Source organism: Marmota marmota, unplaced genomic scaffold (genome assembly GCF_001458135.2).
Source record: "Marmota marmota marmota unplaced genomic scaffold, marMar, whole genome shotgun sequence".
In the NCBI taxonomy this organism is placed as follows: domain Eukaryota; kingdom Metazoa; phylum Chordata; class Mammalia; order Rodentia; family Sciuridae; genus Marmota; species Marmota marmota.
In genome coordinates this window covers 255,300-282,874 of record NW_026000076.1, presented here as the reverse complement: position 1 = coordinate 282,874, position 27,575 = coordinate 255,300, and the positions used below count along the sequence as shown (strand labels likewise).

The 27,575-nt window shown below is 36.5% G+C and overlaps 1 long non-coding RNA gene across 4 annotated transcripts in view; it reads left to right on the top strand.

The window, feature by feature from the left end:
* The window catches only part of LOC125620109, a 75,944-nt gene that overhangs the window by 26,682 nt on the left and 21,687 nt on the right, over positions 1–27,575 (top strand). For 2 of the 4 annotated variants that reach the window (XR_007351682.1, XR_007351683.1), the window contains exon 3: positions 6,624–6,698. This is a non-coding gene — a long non-coding RNA (uncharacterized LOC125620109). The other 2 variants (XR_007351684.1, XR_007351685.1) reach the window with 2 other exon arrangements.

Below are 27,575 nucleotides of genomic sequence, written 5' to 3'. Positions count from 1 at the left end.
TACCACTAATTACTCTAACAATCAATCCATTGTTTTCTAGTACCACCTCTAGTTTTTTTTTTTTTTCTTTCCATCCAAACTTTCTTTTGGAAAAAAAGGTCATTTCCCACCTGGCTGAATTTACTTTCTAACTGCAGAGATGTGTGAGAATCCTTCTTCTGGATTTATGTTTAAAACCATCTAAGACAGCTCTTTATTCCGTTTTTAGAAGGCTTCTTTTCCAAAGTGTATGGACAATGTTTGATCATGTAGTTGTTAGATTGAGCATTTGTTCAACACAGGAAGGGGAAAGTGGGGACATTGACATTTGCAGAGCATTTTACCAGATTCTTAGGGTGAGCAGTACTGCTTTCATTTTACAGATGGGAACAGAGCACCAAAAGTTTTTAATATGCTCAAGTTCAAACAACTCTTAAAGCAGAGAAGAGTGAGTTTGAACCCAGATCTATCAAACTCTAGATTTCATCCCTTCTCCATATACCAAAGCCTTCTGTGAGTCAGAGAGTTCTGCAGACAGTTCTTTCCATACCAGGCAGGACCTGTTCTTACCAACATGTAGTTATCTATTTCCCAACATACCTCTTAATGGCTGTTCTTGCACCATGTTAAAAGAATATTTCTGCCCATGTCTGCCTCCATTAATCTATTTTCATTGTGTATTTTTTTTATATCTCAGAGGTGCACAGTTCTAGAATTAATTGATATATTATTGCAAAGTCCTAGACTGCAAACACAGCCTCTTTCTCTGGGAGACTACTCATTTAGATGAAATTACTGTGAATATTCTGCCAAGTAACAGCTACTGTTAATATATGGGATCAGGCTGAAAGATTTAAGTCTAAAATCTCAAAACATTGTGCTTTGGGAAGGTAGAGTTGATTGTTACCTCCTTCAATTAATTGTAAAAGTTCCTTAATATAAGAAAGTTTTGTACAAATTAATTGGGAAATCAGTGAGCCCTAAATTATATAACAGTTTGATATGCTGCAATGAAGTGGAAAATTAACAGTAATATAAATTGGTAAAGGGTAATCGGAAATATTAGGTGAAGGTTACATACAAATATTAGTATAGAACATGCCTGGAATTCTGGGTAATTAACTTTCCTCTGTAAACTCTCCTAAATTTTGATTTGTATGAACAGTTTTGTTAAAGAATTCTACAAAATATATTCAACCAGTGAGGTCAGTTTTGCTAAGTATACATGAGAAAAAAAGTGAAATATGTATACAAGAATACAAATCATTGGATTGACTCTGCCTGAAGAAAACAAAGTAGCTGTGTACAAATGTAACTGGACAATTTCAAAATTCTAAAGTAATTTGTAACATACTGTCTGATTACAATAGCCTACAACAGCATCTTGTTTCTAAAAGGCAAAGTGGCCATGGTCGTGATTTGTGCAAAATTTATGTCACCTACTTTGGGTTGAACTTCATTTAAACAATTGAATTCTGTAAGCAAATAAAGTAGGTTTTTAAAAATATTTTTCTTTTCTTGATGTTGGAAAGAGATCTGTAGTAGGTCAACCCATTCCCTCTGAGCAAAAGCATTCCCCAGTTTTCTCAAAATTTCTCTCCTCTGGAAAGTGCTGTACCATCTTCACAACACAAAATTCCATCTCCTGCTCCTAGTACTGCACTCAGAGCAGCATCCTTCACTTGTCTTCTCATTGTGCACTATCTCTTTTTTTTTTTTACTTATCTTTCACAACTGGTTCCTCGTATCTTATACATATGCAGTTTATACACCAATGTTAGACTCTATAGCCCCAGAAACAGAGGCATGTTATCCCTCAATGTCCTGTGTGCTGCTCTATATAGAGCAGGTGCTCACTCAGTGCAGAGCTACTGACTTACCCAGCACACTGGTTTTCAAAATTTTAACCAGGGCATACTTTTTTGAAAAACATGCAATATTTAACTAAAATAGTCTATTAATATGGAAAGTGGAATCAGATCAAATTATTTTGAATTATTTTAGTTCACACATATATCTTACTGCGATTGATATGGAGATACATACACACACACACACACACACACACACACACACACACACACAGTACTGGGATGGTCAGGTCCCTAATAAAATTTAAATGAAATCTAAACATAATATGCAAGAATTTTAGAATTAAAATTCCAGACGAGGCCTTGAGACATTATTAAATCATCATTCTGCCTCAGCATTAATTTCTCTTTTAATTGTTTGTTTTGAAACATAGTATAATACTATAATATCTGAAGTTATTTTCATTATACCTTTTTCTTCCTTAATAACTGTGGGCTATATTTTCAATTGAAATGTTTGGGCACACACTCACTACTCTATAGTTGTCTGATAAGCTGCTGTGTATATGTTTTTAAAGCTTTGACTCTTCCAAGTATCAGTTCTACTGTTGCTTTAGCAGACTTTAAAAAAAATTCTGTAATTTTATTATTCCATTTCCTTTTCAATGATCCAGTGCTGTTTAGACTTTTTCATCTTGATATGTTGAAATAGAAATTCATCTGACATTGAGCTTGTACAGAATTCTAACCATGAATCATTCATAAAGGAAATACTTAATAAAATTGACAGGAATCCCTGGACTTTGCCTTGAATTCTGACTTTCTTGGAAGGAGAAGAAGTATGTATATTAGACCAATACAAAATACCCATGACAAATTAACTATGAAAAATTATAATATCTTAATCTTTTTAAATGTATTAACCTGGAACAACCTAAGATAAATTTTGAATGAAAGCTAAAAGCTTTCCTCTGCTCATGTCCATTATACACCCAGACCATCTCCAGCTTGTGGAACTTGACCCTTATGGTCACTCAAATCCTAACTCAGGAAGTCGGTACTAAAACTAGCATGGTATATTCAAGATGGAAAGCAGTAAATCTGGCATTCAATATGGTGCCCAAACTCCTGTTCAAATCTAATACTCACAAACCTTGTGTCCCAGGACCACTGCCAAGAGAGATGCATGAAACTTCAACCCCTCAGGAATATTTTGAGGGGAAGCAGAATTGGGAAGAACTTTATGATTTGTAATAGAACCTAGTGGACAATTCTGAAGAAGGAAGTCCTACTTCACAATTGAATTATCCATCCCTAGGGGAATTAAGATAAATTGCAGCTTTTGCAGAGAAGAAATCTCAAAAGCAAAGTCCCAGTGAGGACAGGAGAATAGCATTGGAAGAGAAGCAGCAGAAAGTGAGAAATGGGAATAAGGAAGAAGGGGAGGAGAAAGGGAAGAGGCCAAGGCCCAATCTGAGAACCTTGTAGGAAAGCCTTGCTGGAAGCCACCTCTCACTCCAGCTCTTCCTCTCTCCCATATACCCATAAACTCTAAAAAGGTTTAGGTTACAAAAAAGGGTTGATTACAATGATCTGCATTGAGTGGCAAGAGAACAACCCTCACCCTTCCTAGTAAGGGAGCAGGGTTGATAGAGATACACAGAGCAGGGTAAATGAGCTGAACTCCGAAGAAGCTGGAACAGCACCAGAATGCCTGTCAGCATCTTACCTAGCATCTGCCTCTCTGGCAGATTGGAATTTTCCCAGACCACAGTGTTTTTCTTAGTGGTTGCTCATCATGACTGTATGAGGCAAAGCTGTTCCACAGGTGACAGGGTGCTGGGCCCCATCCCCCAGAAAGTTCCATTTCTAAAGTCTCAGGTACAAACCATTTAGTTTTTGACAAACGTGCCAAATATTTGTTGTGATTATTACCACGTTTGATAACATAAAATCTAGAACTGAAATATCACCAATTTAATTAATAAGTAGATTTTTTATGTTTCAGCATCCTTCAATCTGAAGAAAATGCATATTAAACTGTGTTCAATAATCATTCACCAAAAAAATGCAGGTTTGAATGCATTTAAGGGAAAAACTTTGTTAGACAGTTGACCAAAACTAGAATGAACTGAGGTCTTCTCCACTTAACATGTTCAAATAGAATCTGAACCATAATACATGATTCGAGAGGGTTCATGAATCAGGCAGTTTTGTGGAATTGTGTGTGTGTGTGTGTGTGTGTGCAGAGAAATAAGTATAAATGGCAGAATGTTAACAATGATTGAATCCATATGGAAAATACATGGATTTTCATTTTTATAATAAAATACAGGCATGCGGCACATAACATTACTGCCAAGAATAGACAACATATATGATGGTGTTCCCATAGAATTATGACAAAGGTGAAAAACTCCTGTGGTGGTGACATCATAGCCATCTTAATGTAATAGTACAACATATTACTCATGTTTGTGGTGATGCTGGTGTGAACAAACGCACTGTGCTGCCAGTCATACAAAAATATAATACCTACAATTACATCCTGTGCATAATTCTTGATAGTGAGAATACACAACTGTGTTACTGGGTTATGTCTTTATTATGCTAGGTTTTTATCAGTTTAGACTGTACTTCTACTTAACAAGGAAAAGAAGTTTACTCCATAGCAGTGTACCATGTTGTGTCAGCAGTAGCCCCAGACATCCTATATTTATTACACCTCTTAACTGCATCAAAAAAGTCATGTCCAGTGATTGACCTATTATCTAGGTTTATGTAAGTGCACATTATGATGTTCATACAAGGAAGTGTTTCTGAGAACATATCACCATCACTAAATGATGTGTGACTATACTGAAAAAACTTAAGCAAACTTCTTATGGGCATAACCTGAGCATCCTCAAATACAGGCATTTGGATTGTTCCAACTTTTTATGTTAAATAAACTAGCAATGAGGCTCTCACAGATGCTTATGTATAGATATTTACTTATACAATCCCCCAAACTAGAACGACAAAAGAAAAGGGTGGACATATGTACATTTTTCAGTCAGTAGTTGCAAGATTTTTTGTGTTAGCTTTCCATCACTGTGATAAAAATATCTAAGAAAAATAATTTTAAAAAAGGAGAGATTTATTTTGTTTCATGATTTCAGAGGTTTCAATTTGAAGTCACTTGACCCCATTGCTGTGGGCTTGTGGTGAGGCAGAACTCTAGCGGTGAGCACATGGTGAAGCAAAGCTGCACACCTTATGGCAACTGAGAGTCAGAAAGAGAGAGGGACAGGGGACAAGATATTATCCCCAAAGTTACCAGCCAAAAGATCCTCTCCCTCCAACTAGGTCCTACCTCCTACCTATTCCACCACTTCCCAATAGTCCATTCAGCTATTAACCCATCAATAGATTAATCTACTGATGAGATCAAAGCCCTTATGGCCCAATTACCTCTCAAAAGCCCCATCTCTGAACACCACTGCATTGGGGACCAAGCCTTCAACACTTGAGACTTCAGGGGAAATTTTAGATTCAAACACTTTCCCTTCTATAATTGGTGCCATTGTGTGTTCCCTTCCACAGTGTACGAGATGGCCCATTCCCTAAGTGTTAGACTGGTTATTACCAATTTTTAAAAAATATTTTCCACTGATAAAAGTTAGTATGCATTCTTTTAATTTCCATTTATTTCATCAATAGTGAGCTTGACTTTGTTTCATTTGTTTATTTGCCATTTGTATTTTTTCTTCTGTTTTATCCCTGAAGTGTTTGTATTTCCTTGCTGATTTTACATACCCCCTTTTATAATTCCTCATATTACAAAGTCATGTAATGTACTTTTTGTCTTTCAACTTTGCCTACGGTATTTTTAAAAAAATATATTTATTTTTTAGTTGTAGTTGGACACACTATCTTTATTTCACTTATTTATGTATTTCAGTCAGTAGTTGCAAGAGGATCTCGCACATGCGAGGCAAGCACTCTATAGCTGAGCCACAACCCCAGCCCACCTATGATATTTTCTAATGTGGAGTGTATCTTTCATTTTCACATAAAATTGTTTTCTTTTGGATTTCAGCTTTAGTTCTCATGTCCAGAAAGTTCCCTCTTATTCCTAGATTACAAATAGCTAGTCTATAATTTTTTACACTACTGTAAATTATAATCTATTTGGAATTTAACTTGACATAAATAGCTGAGCTTTTGCTGTGTTCTGGCTTTCCCCAGATACAGTAAAATAAGTACCTTTCTTTCATGGCTTCATGGCTCCATGTTTCTCCAGAAAGTCATCTGCCAAGACTATTAGGATTATTAATCCAGGATCTTAATTGAGTTTACATAAAAATCTAGTCCTAAATTTCTTGCCAATATGAAATTTTGAATTAAAAAAGCATTGCTGACACAAATATCCAGGGAGTGATCTTTCAGAACATTCATACAAGTTTCTGAAGTCCTAAAAAATGATTTTAGAACTATCCAAGTATCATGAAGTGTGAACTTCTCTGCCACCCCACAGGCAGGAAATGGGCTGTGTCTTTATTCCTTTAAGAAGTGAGTCGAAGTCAGAAGTAACATTTCCCACAGTCTGAGAGTCTATCAAGATCCCTGCTCACAGGAAAAACGGACAAGGTTTTGTTCCGTGCTGCTGCCTCTTCATTGTCCTACATGTATGACAAGTCCAAGTGTGAGGTTTTCTTTACAAGACTTTTCAGGGGTCCTTTGATCACAGATCTGTCATTAGAAAGACAGAGAAACTTGAAGCTGATAGTAAAGAAAAGAAAATTGTCTCACTGAATTATCAAAAATTTTTGGTCTCCCTTTTTCACTCAGGTGGATTCCTAAGGATTTCCCATCACTCTGTGGTAACTGTGTGGAGACTGTGTGTGTGTGTTTGGCAGGACTAAGGTAAGAGGGGGTATATTCTGATTCCTATGAAACAAAGCTTAGGCCCTTTTCCACTTTTTTTTCATGGAAGTATTATGAAAATAATGTACTCTAGTGAAGTATTATGAAAAATAGATGTCCATGCATGGGACAGAATAAACATAATGTATTTGTTCTTTCCAAATCACAGTGTCTCTGTTTTCTCTTTCAGCTGAATGCCAATAATTTCAGTCTTTTCAAGCTAATGAATTTGTTTGCTTTTCAACCAGCTAGCTACCTTATGCATAAAGTTAAAAATCCTTCTGTGAGTGTTAATCAAAATTTTATTTCATACCTTCCAAGAAGGTCATAACCCTTCCCTCCCGTATTAGTCTCCCCCAAGAAACAGGCATCATTCTTGTGTTTATTAGTATTTTGCTATATTTTTCTCCCAGTCATCAGGATGAAGTCATCTGGCTGAACAGGTTTATTTCTTCCCAATCAAGAAAAACCAGGCCAGCCCCTTTATAGGATAGTCATTGTGTGCTAATGGTTGTTTAAAGCACTGTTGAAGAGTGTGTCATTTATGAAACTGATTCAGGATGCAGCAGAAACATGGCCATGTTCTCTTCACATGTTCAATGATATAAGCAAGTATTAAGGGCTGTGAAACCTAAGTGCCTAATGTCTGTATGCTAGTGGCATTCATGGAGTTTATCATTTGACCCAGAGCCCACTGAGGACTACAAATTAGTATATTTATGATATATTTTTGAAAGCTACTACAAACCAGGATACTAACACTCTGTATACCCGTACTATTTTGTCTTTGCTTTCTCCCTTAACAGTGTCCATCTAGATCATACAAAATGAAAGATTGGCAGTGATACAGATGTTGGGAGGTACCATAGCTTTTGAAAGCTATGATTTAGCCAGGTGGAATCCACCCTGTCTCAGATAGAGAGCTTGCAAGCTCTGGCATGTCTCCCTGTGCTGATCTGCCAGCCTCCACACATTATGTTTTGAAAGCACTTCCTCCAACTGCCGCTGAATTGGCAGGGTGGACCTCCTGTGGATCAGTTTTTCCATTCTCTCAGTCCTCTTAAGCATGGCATTCTGTTGTCTGTCAACTTTCTATTCTAGTCCAGACCCTAGTCCTTGGTCTTCTGAGAAATCTGGGAGTTACTGGAAAGGAGAAAAACCTTGTTAATGTGTGGACATACAGCCAGGCATATGATCCATCCCCACCTCTCCAGATATATCTCCCTGACTTTGGATTAGCAATGGGAAGGGACAGAACAGAAGCCATGTGATCATTGGGTTAGCTTACACAAGTTTCTTTTACTGAATGTGTGCTGGGCACCTCATATATCTTGTGCACCTGTGATATATAGCCAGAATCCATTTAGGTCTTCATGAAGCCCAGGGATCATCTCTCTCTGGACCCAGCCTAGAGCTGTCAGTGACATCTCATGAGCTATTCTTTTGATCCATTTCAGTGGAGGGATGTTATTTTAATTACCTTCCAAATAAAAGGCTAAATCAACAATTATTTTTTGAGTCTAACTCTTTGCCTAGAACTATCTAGAATACTTAAGATGGCACAAATGTGGTATAAGACATCTTTCCTCAAAGTACTTAAAATTTTATTAAGGATTCAAAACCACACCCAGAACCATGTGAGAAAAATAACAGGTTATAAATTAAATATGATGACACATGTCTTAGTAATAAAACAGAAATTCCAAGAAAGAAAAGATATGAATGTAATGGAAGTGTTCCTTTATGAAGGAGATCAAACTTAAATGATTAATTTGTAGTTTTTTGCTTTGTAGAAAAATCATAAAGTATGAAAATTAAATGCATCATAATGAAAGGCTTTGATGTTTTCAAGGGACAACTGAATCAAAAGTACCTTTGTGAAGGAATATATTTATAATGGTATTAGTAAGAGTTACCACTTAATGAGGGCTTTCTGTGTGCCAGGTGAAAAAAATAATGCCATATATGAATTAATGTCTGATGGCATTTCATCTACACAGTAAACCCAGATGCTATTATTAGGCTCACTCTAAAGATAATGAAACAAAAGTCTGCAGTGACTAAAAAGTTTCCCATTGTCACAGCAAGGAGTAGTTCTAAGATTCAAACATAAATTCTTGGACTCTAGGACAAAGACTTCAACCAGCTTCAGCAAAATCTTTCTCAGTGTTAATATTACCCACAGAAAGAGTTTGAATATTAATTGGTCAAAAATTCCCAGTCAGAGCTCACGTTACTTACGGTGCTTAGAACGAGAATAGTTTGGAGAACTGTTAATAAAGTCTATCTGAGGATGGCTCTGGTCTCATTTCTGATTTTCCACACTAGTAAACAGATGGTAGTGCCTGTTGGTGAAGCATGTGAATTGGGACCTGTAGGGCTACAGTGCTGCTCATCATAGTGGCCACATGATTTAAAACTTGATGTGATTAGCAATCAAGAAAACTCCACTGGTTCCATGAGGACAGCACTTACTTAAATTTCCACTAAGACCTCACAGATTCCCTGGATTGCCTCAGTAGACCTGCCTACTTGTGACTATGCCTAATCTAGATCTCTCAAACCGCTCTCCTATGGGGCAAAGTCTCTGGACCATCCACCACCTAAGCCATCTTTAATATAAGCCTCAACAAGCCCACCATGAAGCCATGTCAGTCTTCTCTTAATGCTAAGTCATAGTAACTATTTATTCAAAAAACTATGTGCCAGTTCCTGCCCTGGGAGAGGAATGTATTACCTAACCTGACAACATATTCAAGTCATGCTGTCAGAGGGGATTATTACTACTAAGAGAAGATCATTGGTTTGAAAGAGTTACAATCTATGACTATAAGGGTATTTCTTGAGTTTTCCTAGAAAGAACCAAAAATGGATCCCAATAGCCTTGGATATAGCTTGGTAGAAGCAGGATGGAACCACCAAGGATGGCAAAGGGGTATACAATGAAGGTGGAGAGTTGAGGAGACAGGTGGAAGAGGAGCCCTCCAGGTTCTACCTACATTCGTTATCTATAGATACATTTAAAAGTCACCTCCAAAATTTTGTGACTTAAAAATATGATAATCATGCATTACCTCTCAGGGTTTCTGTGGATCAGGAAGTTTCAGGGTACAGTAGAGACAGCTTGTTTCTCTCAAGGTGTCTGGGTCTTTTCTGGAAGACTCAAAGCATCTACAAATGGCTTCTTCATTTGGTCTGAGCCTCCTCACAACATGGTGGTGGACTCCATAGGAAAGCATCCTGACAGAGAGAAAGGGACACAGCTGCATCTCTGTTAGACTTAACCTCAGAAGTCACACAACACCACTTCCACCATAATTGATCAGAACCTAAATTCACAGGATGAAGACGTAGGACCCACTTCTTGGTGGAGACAGTGTAAGTCACATGATTGTAATTAGATAAACATATTTGTATGGCTTTCCTTAGAGATAGTCTACCATACCACCTATAGCTGAATCCAAATGGACCATCAGATGATACAAAGTATATAGTAGCTGGATGTATTTGTTCTCTCCCCCAAATGCCAACCATGTTGGACACTGTTTAGCAATCCACTGTATATACATTTCCTTTACATACTATCATTATTATTGTGCTGGATAATTACATTATCAATATCATTAAGCTGGAAGCCAGGGTTCCCAAAATCCTCTTCTTTATGTGGTTCTAAATTTGCTGGTAAAAAAAAAAAAAAAAAAAAAAAAAAAAAAAAAAAAAAAAAAACAGGAACAAAGCAGCTTCTGTCCTCAGGCCAAAGTCTGTTCGTGAGAAGACATGCTTCCCTTTGTTCTCCTACCTTTCATTAGACTGAACCTCTGTGATCCCTGCCAGCAGACACCAGTGAGAGTTTCCATCTCTCAGACAGCCCTCCCAGCACTTGTCGTCATTGTCCCTTCCTTATACTAAGGTAGCAAGTGTCTACTACTCACTCAGACCTCAGCTCAAGACCAGAGGAGCATGCCTGAGAACTTTTCTAGGTGTAGAACTGCAATTTTTCATTGCAAAATAAAACTCCACAAGTCCAAAACAAGCTTCAACCTTGATTTCCTGAAAGAATGTATAGAACACTCAAGGAGAGGTAGATTAGAGGACTCCTAATGCAAATGATCTTTAGAGCCTTCAGGAGAAGTGAACAGCCCTTCCTACAACACTGGCCTCCAGTCTTCTCCCAACACCATAGCCTGAAAGAATGATCCTATCACCCGTGACTACCAATTACCTATCTATATGTATGTAGAGAAGGTTAAGTGGCATTTATTAGATGAAACTACTATGAAAGAGATAGAATATCTTAGATGTAGTCCTATCAGAGGGATTAGAACAAGAAAAGGTCAAGGACAAATCACAGGTGTTTCTGATGCTCTTCATAACATTCTTCAACATACTCCAAAACTATTAACATCAAAATTGGGCAATATCAGCTTGACACTCTTACTAACTGAACACATTAAAGATTCAGTGGTAGGTATTTAGATGAAAAATTAGTTTAAATATTTCTTATGAATCAAGTACTGATTTTACATGACCAGGGATGAGACATCAATAGAAGAGACATGCACAGACTAGAGCAATGGTTCTCAGCTGGGAGTGATCTGCTCTCTGAGGCATATTTGCCAATAACTGCAGACAGTTTTGCTCATCACAACTTGGAGGATTGGGTGGTGCTACTAGTGTCTAGTGCAGAGAGCTTAGAGATCCAACAATGTATAAGATAACCTCCTTCCCCTAACCAATAATTATCAAAATGTCAATAATCCTGAGGTTTAGAAGACCAGAATTAGAACTACCATGTCTTAACTCATATCTTTTCACCAATAATGAATTTTAAAATAAAATGTAATAATTTGAATCTTAATTCACACTTTGAGCCCCTCTTATCCTCTAAGCCCTTCTTCCTATTATAGTCTTGATAGTAAAATTTGGAAAGAAAGCACCAAAAGCCCCAAAGCTATGCTTTCGAACAAAATAAGCATCTCTATGAAACAGAATCAGAGAGCAGTGTGGAACAGAAGCCTTCCTGAATCTGGGAACCGTCACAGTCTTGATTGTTGTACAGTTCGAGTCTTGTACAATGGAGAGGGTATGGATTAGAATAATTTTCACTATATAAAAGAAAGTTGTAAAAGTAAGTTGAGAAAAGCTGGCATTTGCAGTTCTCTGGGGCAATGACTTGCAGGAAGCTGGGATCTCAGACAGTAAAGGAAACACACACAGACTCTCAACCAGGACCTGAGCCCAGCCACTAGGAACCGTGTTCTGTGATATCCCTAGCATCATCATGGTTTTTGGAGCCTTCAGGAGAAGTGAACAGCCCTGGGGTGGGAACCTCAGCCACCAGCGTAAGATGTGGTTCTGGGCACTTAGCCAAGGAACCAGTGACAGTAACAGCAGAAAGTATGAGAGAATAAATCTGCATATCAAATTCTAAAACTCATGAAAAAAAGTAGCACTATGAAAGTTAATTTAAAAAAAAGTTAGCAGGGAATATATTCACTCTAGATCAGTGGATCTCAAGTAGTGGTGGTTTTGTCAGCTAGGGGACAATTTGCAAAGGCTGGAAATATTTTTGGTTGTCTCAACTGGTGAGGTTAGAGATGCTGCTGTTATCTAGTAACCATGGATGTTGCTAAACATCTCACAGTGCACAGGACAGCCACCCACAACAGTAAGGATCTGAACTAAAATGTCCATAGTGCAGGAGTTAAGCAGCTCTGCTGTCAATGAAACAAACATAATATGAATGTCTAAAATCCACATAGATGTCCTTGAGGCGCTCATATCCATGTTTTAAAAATGAGAAAATGTGAAATAAGGTCAGAGAAATAAAACAAGAGAATGTAAAATTAATGCATTAAAATGTTACAAATGTAAAATACTGTTTAAAAATTCAAATACCATAAAGTCTAAACAGCACAGGAGATTACCCCAAAGTCCAAACAGCACAAAAAATTAGTAAACTAGTGTATAGTACTGAAAACTTAACCAAGATTCAGAAAAAAATGACAAAATGATCCAAAACCAATATAAAAGAGCAGATGAAAGAGTATTTCCAATGTAAGGGTCTAGAGGGAATGCTGTTGCTGCAGTTTCAAAGAGATCATCATGGCTACATATGTTTAAAATAGGAAGAAGGTTATGAGTGCTTATTAAGAGAATGCACTAAACAGAAGCAGAATTGACTCAAATAAATCTGTATCTAGACTATCAAAGTGAATCACAAAAATATCACAATATAAAAAATACATATATATAAAACATATATGTACATGTATAACTATACGTAAATGTGTATATACAGTGTGTGTGAAATTTTAACACCTAAGAGAGGAACAAAAAAAGAGGAAGGCAGTAAAAAAATCACTTTTAAGAAAGAAAAAGAAAATAAAAAGGAAAGAAAGGAGAGAAAAAAATGAGTAAAAAGGAAGAAAAAAGAAGCAGAGAAAAAGACAATAACCAGAAAACAAACAAGATAGTAGAAACAAGTTCAAATGTATCAATAATCATAATAAACATAAGCAGATTAAATCAAACATTAAATAATAGTTATTATCAAGAAAAATAAAACAGTTTAAAGGGAACATATTAAAATTAAAGTATACAGAAAGTTAGGGGAATGGTCTAGAAAAGATGTACATAGTAATATTAATCAAAATAAAGCTCATGTTTCAAACAAGAAAATGTTTTAGAAGAAAAAAATTGACAAAGAAATTGTGGGAAATAAATAATAAGCAGTAACATCCCCTAAAAAGTTATAATAATAAACATGTATACATCTAATAATCTGGCTTCAAATCTAAACTAACAGAATAATAAGTAGACAGAACAATGATAGAGGGAAATTTTAAAATGTGTCTATCAAAAATACAACAAGCAGAAAAAAAAATTTAGAAAATGTATTAGTGAAGGTTCTCCAGAAAGACAGAACCAGTAAGATACATAGAGATATATGGATAAGTATATGAGTGGGGATTTGTTTGGGGACTTGGCTCACATGATTACTGAAGCAGGCAAGTCTTATAAAAGGCCATCTGTAAGGTGGAGACCCTGGATGTCCATAGAATGGCTCAGTTCAAGCCCAGAAAACATAGAACAAGGAAAGCCAAATTGTGTAACTAACAGTCCAAAACCAAAGGCCTAAGAACTCCTGGGTGGAGTGCATAAGTCCTGGAGTCCAAAGACTAGGAGCCTGGATTTCCCATCTCCAGTGGCAGGAGAAGGGTGTCCAGGTTGCAGGAGAAAGAAAAAGAGAATTTTTTTCTTCCTCTGCCTTTTCTTTCAATCTGGGCCTTGAGCAGATAGGACCCACCCACACCGAAAGCAGATCTTCCCCACTTGGTTCACTGACTGACTTCAATCTTTTCCAGAAGCACATTCATGGACACACCCAAACGTCATGCTTTACCAGCTGTCTAAGTATTCCCTAATCCAGTAGAGTTAAATTGACACCTAAAATTAATCATCACAGAAAATTCAGAAAACATAACTGACAAGCTTAATCTAAAATATACAAATAGAATCCTGCACCTCACCTACAAATAAAGAGCATTTTTGTGCATATCTGAAGCACTTGCAGAACAAATTCTACAAAACATTTTATGCATCTAAAGAAGTATATGCTAAAACTTTTATATGCTGAACCATTATTTAGAGAGTTCTTGAGATAAGGTGGTTGAGAGAAGACATCAGTGAAAGAAATACAGTAGTTTTAGTTCTAGTTCATTTAGTCAACAGATACCTCTGGGGCATCTAATATGTTCCTTACTCCCAGCTTTTTTTTTTAATAAGAAAATATCCCCCCACATTTACTATGTATTCTCCCAGATACCTTCCTGACTTTCCTAAACAAGAAACAGAAACCAGATTTGAAGTATTTGGTCCTGATAACTGATATGTAATTCTTTATTGTGTGTTGTGGCTATTATTATTTTAACCTGAGAAGTCTTTAAAAGGTCCTCGTTAAAAGGTCATTTGATTTGTTATGTCTATCCCAGTAACCAGTGTTTTTTTCCCACCTCAAAATCCACAAAATCATGCATCTGATAAAAAAAAAATCTATGTGGCTGAAAGGTAGATAAGAGGGCTTAAGATGCTTCCATTTTCTCTCAAAAGCATCAGCATATAAAGGACCAGTTTGGACATCCAAATTCCATTGTTTTTTAACATGCAACCTCTAACAAGTTCTTAACATCTCTGAGCATGAATTTCCTCCTCTATGAAGCAGAGATGATAATGCATCATAACCCTAATCTCCCAGGATTGTTGTAAAGATTAAATTGCATAGCATTCAAATATGTAGCACAGGATTAATGTATAATAAGTACTCAAATCTCTGTTGGATCTGAATATTTCATCTTGAAACAGTATGCGAAGAGACTTCAAAGCACCCTAGGACTAGTTCTTCTCAGAGGAGCACCTCATCCTGCAAGCCAGCCCCACCAGTTCATTATGATGTCAACTTCTTCACTATTTCACTATTTCTATGCTGGCAAATAGCAGCTCAGATTCTGAAATAAAGAGTATGTACTAGGCATCAGTGCTAACCAGGCTTAGATATTTAGGGAATTTCATAGGAGCATGAGAAAGAAATAAGGACTAAACCCAGAGTCCCACAGCTCTAGGATTCAGGAGAACAAGCCTACACATGTTTTCTGTAGGCTCCATTCTCATCAGTGTTTTAATATCACTGGGTAATGTAAAACAGAGGAAGGAACAACTTGCATCACCGAACAAAGATTTAAGGGAAGCCTGATTATACTATTATTTACAGAATGGACTTAAATCCTGAAATCTGCTAGATGAAAAATATTAAATGTAAAATGTTAATAAAACTTTTAGAATTTTTAAATGACAATAACATAAACTCAATATAGTGTTTATAATTTAGTCTGAGTAATTCAATTTGTAAGTTTCATCATAATACTCCTGTATTAATAACATTGAGCTATATTTGGAAAAGCAAAAATAGACCACAGATATGAGGCACACAGTGTTTGTGACTTCTTATGATACAAAAACTATATCTATTTAGATAGATGGGGTGCCAGGACTTTTTTAAATAGGATTTTTTTTCTATTTATTAATCTTTTCTTTCTTAACTTTTTAATGATTCCAAACTTGATATTTTATTTCCCTATGATGTTTAGCAAGAAAATATTTCCCAGCATCTTCTTGGTGGTTCCCCAAATCCTGGAGCTATCTTACAGAAAGGCAGCTCTCACACCAACCTTACATGTGAATTTTAGCAAGATGCTCTCAGCTCCAGTTTTCTTTGATGTAATAAAAGGAAAACACTACTATTTCCCTCCTAAGAACTGAGAAAAGTATCAAAGGAAATCTTTTCAATGGAAGGAAAAGAACACATCGAACTTGGATATTCTTCTCTCTGGAGAGGCCATACACTTAATGAGGTCAGAAACCATGACTAAATGAGCAATAATGATTTCTTCATCACAAGCCCAGTTAAAGTTGTACTCTGTTAACTTGGCTAAACTTGAACTAGGTCTCTTGGAATTCCCATTCCTGAAGAAATCTGGATTAGCATGGGCTATGTGGTTTGGTGTGAGGAAGGTTCAGACAATAAAAAAACACCTTGACTAGGTAAAGAATAAAAGGGTTTATCAGCAGGTAGCAGGAGCTCATCAAATTACCAAAAGCCAATAAGTTCTAAGCTTTGGGGAAGCACCCAGACTCTCAAGATCACTCTGCCTCTTCCACTGGAAGTAGCTGACCACTGACTACATTCCTCTGTCTCATTCCAAGTTGAGTCAGAGAAATAGCCACTAGAAAAGATAAAAAATATGGAATTTATTGTGGGCTTTGGCCTTACATAATTATATGAGTGGTTAAATGATTTATTTACAACTATTTCTTCCGTGCCTGATGTTAGCTTCTGAGGCCAGCAGGAGACACCATTGGGAAGGAAAGATAGAAGTCAAGCAGGAGAGAATAAGGACAACCTGGGGCCTGCATGGATGAGTGAGAGCCCACAAGAAAACCAGAAGCTTCTCTTACTGCTTCTGAGCCTCCAACTTCAACAATAGAGTTCCTACAGGAGAAACTGGTACCGACTGTCATGCACTTATGTGAAAACCTGGCCCATAAATTGGAGAGATGAAAGGAAGGATCTAGTAGAGGGTGGAAGCTCTGTGGGCTTGGCTGATGCCCCACACCAACCAGGTGAACCAGAAGACATGACATGCATGAGCTACAACAGTGCCTGGTGACCTACATAGACCTGCAAAGCATAAAAAGAATAAGACCACTGCTTCCACCCTCTGAATCTCCTGCAAGACCCCACAGTCAAACCCAGAATTATACAATGAAGGGAACTCTGAAACATAGTCCAAGTTTAGCTAAAGTAACAGAGGACAAGTTCACCATACACTGCCATGAAATGGATGGCTTGTGGCTTCACTCAAAGTCAAACCTCAAACAAATCCATCTGATAAGTGAGCTCTAAATTATATATGGACCACTACATGCAAGGGGGTTTGGGTAACCCAATTCTTTAAATTTTACAAAGAGGTACACTAGGAGATTGGAAAAGATGAGCTGTTACTATAACCAAGATTTATTGAATGCTTACTATGCACTGCATGCTGTGCTTAGTATTTCATGCATATTTTCTCAATTAATCCTCAATAATCTCATGAAATGAGAAGTATCATTATTATTTATTATCATTATTTTTCCATTGCCTGTGTAGGCTCATAGAAGATAAAATCACCAAAAAAGCATTCTTTATTCCAGACATCTGCTTCCAGAGCTCAAACTCAGAACTCAAACTCTAAACCACATTCTATCATCATTAAGTACTTCTCTTGATCATTGCTACACTGCCAGGAACTAGTACAGTTCTTCATACATAGACCATGCTCAATATTGTAATTATTGAACTCACCTCCACACAATCACCAAAGACTTTATTTCTTTAGTTTAGCCTTATCCTATTTCTCTTTTTATTTCCTAGTAGTAACCTAATATAGGCCCATGGCATACAATATGTATTTGTTATCAAATAGTGTTCACGGACCCAGTCAAATCTAGTAAAGCCTGAAGAGTTGTCAGCATTGTACACATAAAGATCTTGAGAATCAGAATCTTGTCCTTGATGTTATACCCTAAGATTCTTGGAACTCAGAATACCACAGAAAGTTTTGGGAAATTCAGCATAATTAAAAAACTTCCATAGTCAGAAATCCACTCTATTCCTTTATCTCAAACCACAGACTAGATACATTTTCATACCCAGAATTGGTCAGGGAGGAAGATTTGAAGAGAATGCAGAGGAAATGTAGTGTGGCTTAGAAGAAAACTATTCTCTGTCCTCCCTTAGTTGAGTTCTTTGCATTGACAGGGGAATTCACAAAACCTCAGATTGGTTGGGGAATTGAAAAGCAGATTACTTTCTTTGTGGAGAGGGAATATCCTGCAGAAGCAGAAAGACCTGAAGAGTGTCTGTTACCAACCTAGTAATGTTACTGTGAAAAAAAAAAATATTTGTATGGGTGTGCAAAAGGGAGTGGCAGAATTTTTTGAATCCTAATGAGGTATAGGAAGAGCCAAGTTTTACTTTTATATTCAAAAAGAACATCTAAGTAATGGAGAAAGATAGAGACATAAAAGGCACGAGAGTTAGGATGGCAAGATGGCGCCGTGTGTGTGGATCCATGACCAGGGATCAGATGGACACAAAGTTGCCCAGAAGATGCTCACATGTCCAGACTAGAATTAACTCTACCTCACTTGGCCTCTTGCTTCCAAAATATCACCCACAGTTAGACTTAAATTTAGAAATTAGGTGGAAAGAGATAGCAACTGATGAAGATTTTGTTTTCAACTCCTAGTGACACCTAAATTCCTGGCCACATAAAAATTCTGTTCTCAGAAAACTTAAGTGAAAATTTTTTTCACATGTGAGTGAAATTTTGGATCAAAATTCAAGTTCACTATAAAAAGTGGACCAAAGAGGTCTACCAATACTTAAATATTCAAATAAAATGTCTTTTTAAGCTTCCAACTTTTTAAGTTCTATGTAGTAAAATCTACCAAGAGAAAAATTAAATTCATACTGGTTATTTTAATATAAAATTGTTTGACCAACACCACTGTTATTATTATAATGAAAACTTTGATGCTAAGAAATGTGAATCTTTTTTAATTGCTCTGGCATAAACAATTTTATCATTGCCTCTGAAGTAAGTACAGAGTAGCACTGCTAGCTTGCTTTCTTTCATTTATCCATTCAACAGATATTAATGCATACCTAATATGTCAAGAACCAAGTTCACAGAATAACATGGCAGCCAAAAGCAATATAGGAATCAGTACTCAAGGCTAGTGAAAGAAAAATAATAATTACAGGGCCATGAATAACCTATTGTTTTTGTTACTTTACCTTTTAATATTTACTGAGAACCTATAAAGTGCCAATCACTACTAAGTGCATACATGCATTATGAAAAAATGTCCATGCCCAGGTCACTTTAGCAAATGAAATTATTTCAGTTTCAGATCACCACTCTCTTATACTCTCTTGCATAGCATCTTCCTATTTTCTGTTTCTTATCAACAAGAAGAACATAGCTTGTTAAATGGTTCTCATTACAACATATGAAATCCGGCACCATTCTGATTAAATCATGGGTTAATCTAAATTCATTTAAACTTGGGCAGTTCACAAACATGGCCATCAGACTTGAAAGGGCTACACTCTATCTAGATCACAATTTGTTCAGGCACACAGGAATGGTGTTTCCCACCTAAGCACCTACTATCAATACTCTCAGCCCTACAGATGTGCAACATTGCACTTCAGCTGCAGAATGTGCTTTCACCAAGGCTCCAGTACCCTCCAAGTTTGCTAGAGGGATACAGTAAGAAAACTCTTGAACCTGCCTGAAGCTGTTCATAACTGACACCAATCTGCATACTTAGATCTTTACTTCCACTGAGGGCCAGATAAGATAGTTATGTGAGCAAGATTTTCATACATCCTATAATACCATATAAATGGGCACCCTTATTAAGATACTTCTACATCAAGCTCTTCTGGACCAGAATGGTAACTGTCTCAGGACTGAAATAGCCTCCAACATTTTTTAGCTGAATTTGACTTATTAACTATTTTGTTTTTCTACTCGACCCTAAGTGGTAGTATGTTAAGAAACTAGTTCATTATTATATCCTATATCTGTGGAAAGTAAGTTTTTGACAAGAGCCAGTTCAAGACAAATGAAACTTCATGCAGGCTTCAAAAAGTCATTAAAGAAGTGAAGTCAATTTTTTTTTACCAGCCATACAACCAATAGTTCTGAGCAGCAGCTGAAATTTAGTACATTCTGTTTAAGGCAACATTTATGGACAGGTTCTCAGAAAAGAAAGATAAACGTGATGAGCCCTACATCCTCCATACTTAACTTTCTCATGGCTCTTAAGTCTGCATTCTTTTTGGTTCAATCACAGTCCTAGGAATGACACCATCACTGCCAGTTTCCTGAAATAATCAGCCTCCCAGGCCAGATAGAGACTAGGCAGCTGCACAACTCTCTTATGATTCCCAATGGCAGAGGGTCACACAGGGCCATGACCTGGCATCACACACAGGGCCTTCCATTCTGCAGACTATACCTCTAGCTTCCAAACTGAGGACAAGCAATTATTTAAAACTATTTTTCTGGTTACCTTGAAGACCCTCTGTCCCAATTTCTTTTCTTCGTGTTAGTTAAAAAGCAGGGCTCACAATTGGTTTGAAGTACAGAACTAAAAGCCACTTGCTCAGATTGTTGGTGGCTTTTAAGATGACTAAAGTTTTTAAGTATAAACATACAGAATCATAAAATAAAACTAGCACCAAGGTCAATAATCTTTGCTATCTTGACACTGCTGTCAAGCTAGAAGGCAGGAGAAAGTTTTGCATCCTTACTACTTATCTGAGAAGGCCCTTGGCAGCCTTTATCATCGCAATATTTGAATTTCTGTTACCAAAGTGAGGACCCTTACCAATCTTCAGTGCATTGAGGGAATTTAGTTTACCTAAAGAATAAAATTAAGTTTGAAAAAAATATTCTAACGTAAAGAGGATACCCAATAGCTGAGTTATCAAAGACAAAAAGAAACATTGAGGTTTGAGGTCAGAGAAAGCATTCATAGGAGGAGTCCTTCTTTGGGTGTGAAGGGAACAAAGACCACAGAGCTGAAATCAATGCAGCCCTACAGCTTCAAGTATGCTGAACAAGTTCTGGGGATCCTGGGAAGAAAATGTATAGGAGATTAAGAGCTTCCTAATAAAAAATGACTGAATTTGAACATGTCAAGGGGAAGGGAAAGCAGAGGAACTCAAAGAAACTGAGATTTTTCTCTCAAAACCTTCTAAGGAAAAGGTTGTTGTTATTACTGCTTGCTCTTTCCTATCTCAGCAGCCTGGCTGGGAAGCAATGGAGTCAGCAAGAAAAACACAATGCGACCTTCTGTTCTAGGGGAAGTGGGAAAAAAAGAAGTCCAAGGTTGCCTCCTTCTTACCCACTCTTGAGGCACATTTTCATGCTATTGTTGGACTTTGCAGTTTTCCTTCTGGTTGCCATGGCATCAGAGACACAAATGCCTTCTTCCACTTTAAAACTGAATTCCCTTACAAACAAAATTGTTTCCGTTTGAGAATATTCTCACCCTCACACCCATCAGAACTGCTTTCAAAAGAAAGAATGTGTCTTTTTAAAATATGGATGAAATGCATTGCCTTCTTCTGATTATAAGAGGAACATATTTTTATTTTGAAAATGCAGGGGAAATTGTTTTTTTAAATGGAAGAAATTGCCCTAAGAGCTTGTTACCTGATGACCATATAAGTGGCATGTTAGCATATTTATTTCAGGTCTTTCATATGTAGATATATATATATATATATATATATATATATATATATATATAGTATTATGTATTATGTATTGCAAAGTTACAATCATATTACATAGATATGATTATGCATGCTCTTTTTCCTTCACTTTATATTCTACAGACCCACCCTTCTGAAGCAGGATTATAAAACCCAGAGATACTCTGTATGAAGCTTTAGCATTTTGCTCATTTGCATCTAACATATTCTCATTAAAAGAAGAATTTAATAAGACAGCAGTCTGACCTTTATGCCCTCATAAATCTAAAAGTTTGAGAGAAGTTAGAGGCAGAGAGCGATGGGTTAACTGTACAAAGCCATTTGGTCTCCATCAATTTATGCTCTTAGCACACAGATATCTTCATATATTGTCTTGGGTTGTTTAAAGAAAAAAAATCTGAGAATATAACTATAAAATTTATGACTTTTCTTTTAATAATTACACATTCTCTGCAAGTACAAGCATACTTTTCAATGGGAATCTATCTGCCCATTTATTCTTGCCAAACAGATCACTGTCGAGAGCCATCCATGGGCTGTATGTGGACTACATGGTCTTCGCAGCCTAGTGAATAGGAGAATCTGGTGTCTGTGAACTTCCAGTGGACATTTACTCTGTCTAAGACTGCCCAGACACATTGTGAGCCCTATTCAAGCTCTGCCTGGTCCCACACAGCACCAGAGATGGGGTGACCTGCTACAACCAACCAGCCACACAGCCTCTCAGAGAAGGGTATGATCTTCCAAGATGCCAATCACCCTGCTGACTTTAAGACACCATGAAGCAAAATTCCACCCCTGAAACCTTATCCCTGCCTTTAAAAAGTATGCTTAAATAAACACCGGGAGCCATTTTCTAGTTGTCTAGCTCCAACTCCTGTGTGGACTGGACCTATCAGGTGCTCCATCCTTTGAAACTAATTTTCCAACTTTGTCTTTTGTTCTTCACTAATTATTCTAGACTTTAATTTCTTAGGTGGCTTACATCCTCCTGAACAGGAAGAAGAACCCCCTAATGAAGTGCTAGCTGTTATTAAACTAGTCCAATAAACCAGGAAACCAGACATTTAATGATATAAAACTATGAAGACAGTGTGCTTTAGTGGAAATTGTATAGATTCTTGCATCAAACAAAACAGTTTCAAAACTAAGGCCTATAATTACTAGATGTGTGACCTTAAACACAGTACAAAAATCCCTTAAGCCTCACTTCCTTATCCCTAATAATTCAGATTTTTTAAAAAAATAATAATAGTGTCCAGCAACAGAGCTGCACTAAGAATTAAATAAAATGAAATGCAAAAAAAAAAAGCCTTACATAATGCCTGACACTTTGTAGATGTTCAACAAATATTGATATTCTTTTTTTGATGGTAACCTGAGCTAAAACTTAAATTTCTTCAGACAGTGATGGTTATATAGTTCATCATATGAGTTGTTAAGTGATCATACATTGTTTTCCAGTTATACATTAACAAACATCCTCAGTAAACACTACTTCCGCTCTCCTATTAATAAAAGTTATATAAGGTATAAAATTTTCTAATGGAATGTTAGAGTCCGGAAGGACAGGAATGTTTATATTTCCAACAGGTTCTTTTTTCTGAATTCCCAGCTCAGTAGAGGAAACAAGTTAATTTGTGTGCCCTCAAAACTAAAAGAGAATAAAAGACTTCCCCTAGCCACTGTTAAGTATCTCTTAACTATTCTACCAGAGCTTCCAGAATCAAGATTAAAAGAATAGGAAAAAAATTGATGTTTCCACACATTTCATATCAATAGAAGGATGTTGAAACTGTACGGTAAACAGAGTCAGGAAGTAAAAACCTCATTAGAAATTAAATGTTTTATAATTAACCACACTGGAAGCGGATGTTATTGCTAATTTTCTCAAGAAATTTTTTAAGACTGAGATTAAATTAGACCAGTTATTTACTGAATCTCCTGAAAATATATAGAAACCCACCCACCCCCCCCCAAAAAAAACCTTTCTGTTATTATAATATTACCAGGATTAGTCTAAGGCCTAGAAAGCAGTAAAGGTGTGAATTTTTTCTTTTATAGATTATATTACTTTTTCAGCATGTTTCAATCAAGGTAACTAAAATCAAAACCATGCATATAGATAATCAATACAACATTGGAACCTGAAAAAATTCACAGCCTATATTCACATCCACCCTAAGTACTATTACCAATGGGAAATGGATAATGATGATAGGACAGATAGAATAGATAATAGAAAATAATAGATGATTGATTGATATAGTAAAGTGGTATTTTTTAACCATTTAAAAATTATTTAGATATATCTTCCTTAGGCTGCTGAGATAATCTATAAATTTTATATATTGATGTCATTTTATAGATAAGGAAAAACAATACCCAGGAAAGTCTTGAGATTTGGCTAATCATCTACAGACTTGAAACCAAAATTGAAATGCTTGAATTTTCTTCTCAAGACAGTGAGGAGTTATTGAAAGTTTTTGATCATGAAGGTCATATTGTCACTAAAATGTTTTAGGAAAACCACTCAGAAAGTGGTTTGCAAAATAAAGGATGTAGAAATTAGCGGCAGAGAGGTAAAATAGGAGGCTGGTGAAAGAAAAAATTCCTAATAAAGACACAATTATTGAAGTGTGATATTAGGCTTGCTTCCACTAAAAGTAATCTGGTTTGATTTGATTTGATTTCATCTCATTTTGGTTTTTGTGTTCTATCTACCCCCTTAATAAGACCTTTTTTACTCTCTCTTTCCCTTCAGAGGAATAGGGGAGCTTTCTCACTTAACTCTTTCCCCAAAGCATTGTCAGAAATTTCTTCCTCTTGACATTTCATTCTGCTTTAGATTCCCAATTGTGGCTCTGTACTTTCTCTGTAATCATTGGAACAAATTTTGGGAACAGTCATGGTGTCCTACATTGACCCCACCCTCACCTCTCCACTTGAAGTACATACAATTTAGTACCTTCAAAGAAGCCATCTCCATATGCAGCCTCAGAAATAAATCCCTTATGACATTACTTCTCAGCAAGAGACAGAGAATGTCTACCACCCAGCATTCCCAAATGAGTTCTAATTTTTAACCCCACAAGTTCTTTATAAACAGAGATGGATTTCTCTATAGTGAGAAATCACAGGTCCACAAAAGGTGTTTTCTTTTAAGACACCCATTCCTAAATTTTTTGAGAGCTAAGGTAAACTGACCAGCCTGGGGAAATACAGGGTTTGTGATTTAGGGGGCTGCATTTCAGGCCTAGCCTTCTTTTGAAGGCATTCTTTTGAGAAGCACTGTTTGCCTTAGGGAATATGTTCTCTTTCCTCTTCACCAGGGGGATGTCTTCCTTCTTTGGGATATGCTCTATTTGAAATAAACTGAACAAACAGGAAACTTGGTGATAAAAGGAAAATGTTATGTTTAATTTTATGTGGTCAGTAAATAAACCTTCTTTACGGTCTAATAAACAGGCCAAGAAAATACCACATATTTGACAGAGCTAATTAACTTTTTTCTAATTGAAAGCTATTTTAAGGATTTTATACTTGAACTTCACTTTTTATATTAAAAAAGAAGAAAAGAAAAACCACTTTGTAAGGGAATAATTCATTGGTTGACAAAGGATCATCAGCTAACCAAAAAAAAAAAAAAAAAAAAGTGCCAGATTTCTTTAATAAAAGTCTAAAAATAAAATAAAATAAAAAAATACCCAGCAAATAGTTTTAACATTTAGGGATTATCTAATTTGAAAAATTCTCAATAGAAGGTTTTTTGTTTGTTTGTTTGTTTTGTTTTGTTTTATATTAAGGTGTTTACTATGCTTCAGGATCTAGTTAAAATGCCATATTTACTAACTTCAATGTAGGTGGTAAAAACACGGTGGGTTTTTTTTTTTATTTTTTTAGTTGTAGACGGACACAATACTTTTATTTATTTTTATGTGGTGCTGAGATCGAACCCAGTGCCTTATACACGCTAGGCAAGGGTGCTACCACTGAGCCACAATCCCAGCCCTGGTAAAAACATGTTTTAATCCTCTGGCACTTATGAAAGTACTTATCAATTTTTTTTTTTAACTACAAGTACTCTACCACTGAGCCACACACACACAGCCTGCCCTGTGTCTGCACCCACCACTAAACTCTAAGCTCTAGAGGACTTATTTATGACTACTAAACAATGACTAGAGCTTGGCTTTTTAGTACCTATTTGTTGAATGAATTAACTAACTGATTAGTATCTTAATGTCAGAGTCCAGTTTCAAATAAACTTTAATCTTTTAATAATTTTAGGCTTACAGAGTTGTGAAGGTAGTAAGGGTTCTCATATACTTCTTATACAATTTTAGTTTCTTCTAACTCCATTATGTTATAGTTCAATGGTACATTTGTCAACCACAAGAAGCCAACATTGGTACATTGTTATGAAATAAGCTCCTGACTTTTTTTGAAATTTAATTCACTTTCCATTAGTGTTCCATTTCTATTCCTGTATGCAATCCAGCACTCTGAATTAGATAGGATAGATAGTAAAACATGGTTAAGGAAATGCCCCTTCCCGCCTTAAAAAAAGAGGCTTTTCTAAATGAACAGGCTACTCCATGAAATTAACCTGTAGAAATATTCCAAACATTCCAGCCAACTCCTTTGTCTCAGGCAGCAGGAAAAGGGAGGTGGGACAAATCTGAGTAAAGGCCACAGGCTCAAATGCTAAACAACAGCCTTAACACTTTTCCAATACCTGATTAGCATAAATAACCAATAGTTACATAAGTCCCTAACTAGTCCCCTATCATATCCCCCCTCACCCTGCAAGAAATCTGTCTCTGCTTCTCACTTGAATAAATCCTATTCTTTTAAACTCACTCCTCCTCATTGATTGATTTCATTCTTTGAATTTGTGAAGCAAGAACCCAGAAAGAAGTCACTGGCAGGTGGCTGGGCTTCTGCTGCAGCACCACAACAGTTGAGGCTGAAAATCCACTTTTAGTACTACATTTTGCTTCGTTATCATGTCACCTTTGTGTTTCCTGGTCTATGACTGTTTCTCAGTCTTCCCTTGTTTTTCATGACCTTGACAGTTTTAAAGGAATAATGATTACATATTTTGTCAAGTGTCCTTAGAGTTGGTTTTAACTGATGTTTTTCTCATGATTAGACTGAGGCAACAGATTTTTGGAAAGAATGTCACTGAGGTGAAATGTCCTTATTTTCCCACACATAGGAACATAATATGCATGCAATATCACTGGTGATGTTAACCTTGGCATACCATTAAGGTAGTGTTTGCCAGATTTATTCCTCTATAAAGTTACCATTTTTCTCCATTCTTTAGAAGTAGGTCAGTAAATCCAACCAATTCACAAAGGAGAGAAGGAGGTATTTACCAAAATTATTTGGGACAACATCATTCTAAATGAAGAAAAATTGAAAACATTCTCTAAAAACTGGAACAAGACAGGGATGCCCTCTTTCACCACTTCTGTTTGACATAAATCTTGAAACACTGGCCAGAGCAATTAGACTGACGAAAGAAATTAAAGGGATACAAATAGGTAAAGAAGAACTCAAATTAGCACTATTTGCTAACAATAGGATTCTATATCTACAAAACCCAAAAGATTCCACCAGAAAACTTCTAGAACTAGTAGATGAATTTAGAAAAGTAGCAGGATACAAAATCAACACCCATAAATCAAAGGCATTTCTTTTTTTATTTTTTTTTATTTTTTAATTTTTTTAATTTTTATTGTGGGTTGTTCAAAACATTACAAATTTCTTGACATATCATATTTGACACTTTGATTCAAGTGGGTTATGAACTCCCACCTTCACCCCATACACAGATTGCAGAATCACATCAGTTACACATCCATTGATTTACAAATTGCCATCCTAGTGTCTGTTGTGCTCCGCTGCCTTTCCCATCCTCCACCCTCCCCCCTCCCCACCTCTCCCCTCCCCTCCCCTCCTCTCTCTCTACC